Source organism: Triticum aestivum, chromosome 3D (assembly GCF_018294505.1).
Source record: "Triticum aestivum cultivar Chinese Spring chromosome 3D, IWGSC CS RefSeq v2.1, whole genome shotgun sequence".
In the NCBI taxonomy this organism is placed as follows: Eukaryota; Viridiplantae; Streptophyta; class Magnoliopsida; order Poales; family Poaceae; genus Triticum; species Triticum aestivum.
In genome coordinates this window covers 603281440-603284589 of record NC_057802.1, presented here as the reverse complement: position 1 = coordinate 603284589, position 3150 = coordinate 603281440, and positions in this window count along the sequence as shown.

Sequence of the window (3150 nt, the reverse complement as noted above, 5' to 3'; positions counted from 1 at the left end):
GCTATTTTATTGGTTTTTCGGGAGGTCTACCGCCTGACTTCCATTTTTATTTATCATGCAGTGCAAATTAATTACCTGAGTGTGCATTACTAATCTGCTCATGTGCATCATGTTTGCATTTGTTATATCTTATGTCCAAACTGTCTTGCAAGTACATTCAAAGTACCCACCTGGCTTGTTGATTTGGCCAGATGTTGACGAAGGCGATCTTATGGATGAAGAGTACGATAGCGAGTCCAACGCCTAGAGGAGTCCCAGTCAGTCCCGTGCGATCCTGGAGTTGGTCCTTGTATTATATACGCTTCCGCTACCCTAAATAAATCGTCGAGCACCACTCCGGCGCTCGATGAGCTGTAAGATATTGGAGTCATGTCACCCACTTCACCATGACATATCCACCGCCACTTTTATTACGAGTCAGTAGTTATGCCACCATACCCTTGTGTCATATCCGCCTTTATGTATAATATCGGTGTGCTTGTAATAAATTGTTGAGCAGCCTTAGCTCAACCCTGTACAATATAGAGTACTTATGGATTTCTATATCAAGGATTTGTCTACCAGTAAGGAAGATTTTTCTATACTGGTCTGATGAAATGGTCGATTTTTCAATAAATGTTTTATTGGAAAACCGGTCCTGACAACCTTGGTATCAGAGCCAGGCTGACTGTAGGAAGCCACTAGGTGCGATCGCTAATCGGTTATTAGCGTAATAAGTGCTATTTTAACATTTTGCAAATTGTAGCAATTTTCTGTTAGTCATCATAAATTTATGATTTGACTATTTGGAATTTTTGTCTACTTTTGTAGATGGCTGGCAGCGACTGTGAGTCACAGGCGTTCGCCAATGTACCAGAGGGGTTTATCAAGCTTCTCATCTCCATCGTCAAGGACGCGATCGGGCCATCGGCTCGTCCGGAGTTCACCCTCTACCAGCACATGATCAGCGACAGCTTGTCTATGCACCAGGCCGCGGTGCAATTCAGGGGAGGACGTTCTGAGTCACGCCGCTTCCGATTTGTTGGAAGGGCCATGCCTACGGAGAGGCATGCCATCCAGATGGCTGCCCGTGAGGCGATAGCTCGTCTCCGGGATGTTCTTCCTTCGATGAAGGCTCGTCGCTACCGCTACCTCCCTTGCCACGTGCCATACACTTGTCACTATGCATTCGCTTGCCCTAGGGGAGAGCGAGATGAGGCTATTGAGATGCTTGTTGAGTATCTCAAAGCTCTTGAGGCAGCTTTTGATAACCTCGTGGACGACTTTGTGGCCGCCCGTATGGATTCAGTGCAGGGCTGTTCCGCCAACAGGAGGGAGCTCCTCCATACAACACCACCACTGACATACGTCTCATCCTCCGCATCCTATACACCTGCCATCTGAGCCACCGCTCGCCGCCTGCCTACCACTGAGAAGTTTGACCAAGTCATTGCTCCTACTCCAGTCAGTGCTACACCACCTGCCGCGCCTGCACCAGCCCTTCAACCCAGTACTTCGCGCCTGGAGCCTATTAGTGAGGAAGAGGTTGAGTCTACAGCATCACTGGGTCTTACCCTCGGCAGGCCGAGGGAAGTTTTTACCATCTACGACTGAGTGCGCCTAGCAGCCGTGTGATGTACCAGCTTGTATGATATGTTTATATGTATATAGGTTTGGTGAGAAGTAGTTTGTGTGCGCATCATGTAGGAACTCGGAGAAGTGCACTAGCCTAAATTACATGTCAGGATTGTGTACGCACATCCTGAGTGATGTTTTGTATAATTACGGCTTGCGTGTAAGATATGTACTGAGCAGTCCTTCTCCATGCGCAATCGAGTATTTTCTTGAAAAATCTTGGAGTTTTAAAGATTCCGCCTTTGCAAAATTATTTATTTTGCTACTCAGTTTTTCTCGTGAGTTCTACAAAAATACCCCAAAGTGGAAAATGCCTTGTCCCTGGACTCGTTCCATGCCAAGTCCGCCAGAAGAAAATTATGGTACCCAGACAAGTAACAATTTCACACAGGGACAGTCAATTCAGCAAGGCAGTGAAGCAGCATTTTCTCAAGTATGCCGCCTTTATGAGCAAAGCCAGCAGCAGCATCAAGAAATGATGAACCATGTTATCAATATGGGAAATCACCGCGAACCATATCAACAGCATTCCAAATTGTCTGAACTACAGAATACACGTCCCCCAACGTTCCCTCACACTGACAGGCCTCTTGAGGCCGATGATTGGCTTCGAGACATTGAGAGGAAATTAATTATTGCACAATGCTCGGACCGTGACAAGGTACTTTGTGCACCTCACTACCTCACTGGAGCAGCTGGATCATGGTGGAAAAATTTTCTACACATGCACCCCAACGAAAACAACATCACCTGGGAGGAATTTAAGGAAGGTTTTCGTGGGGCGCACATTCCCAGAAGCATTATGAAGATCAAGAAAAGGGAGTTTGATGACCGCAAGCAGAGAGGCATGACAGTGGCTGAGTACAATAGTCAGTTTACTCAGTTATCTCGTTATGCCAACAAAGAACATATGACTGAAAATAAAAAGATGGAAACATTTCTGGACGGTCTGGCACCAGCACTTAAATGCCAGCTGGTCGTGCTCACCTTTCCGGATTTCAAAACACTTGTGGACAAAGCTATTACCTTGGAAAATGAGCGCCGCAGCTTGGAGGATTTTCGCAAGCGCAAAAGGGACAAGACTACTCATGCTCGCAACAACCAGAACAAGACTGATTTTCAGAAAACTTGAGCAAACAAATCCACAGCCATTGTTCCACGACCAAACAAAATATTTCATGCAAGAGACAAGGATTTCACATATCGCCCAGGTGTTACTGGCTACGCTTGTGGAGAGGAAGGACACTATGCCAAACAGTGCCCAAAGACAAGAAACTCAGCCCCCAAGCCGAACAACAGTGGAAATAATTCAGCACCCAAGCGTAACAACTTCAACCCAAATAACAATCACAAGAAGGGTCACTTGAACCATGTGACCAAGGAGGAAGCACAGAATGCCCCGGATATCGTACTCGGTACGTTCCCTGTCAACACAATACCTGCCAAGGTTTTGTTTTATTCTGGAGCTTCTCACTCGTTCATTTCAAAGAAATTTGCTTTGCAACAGGATTTTCCGATTCTTCCCTTGGAAAAATC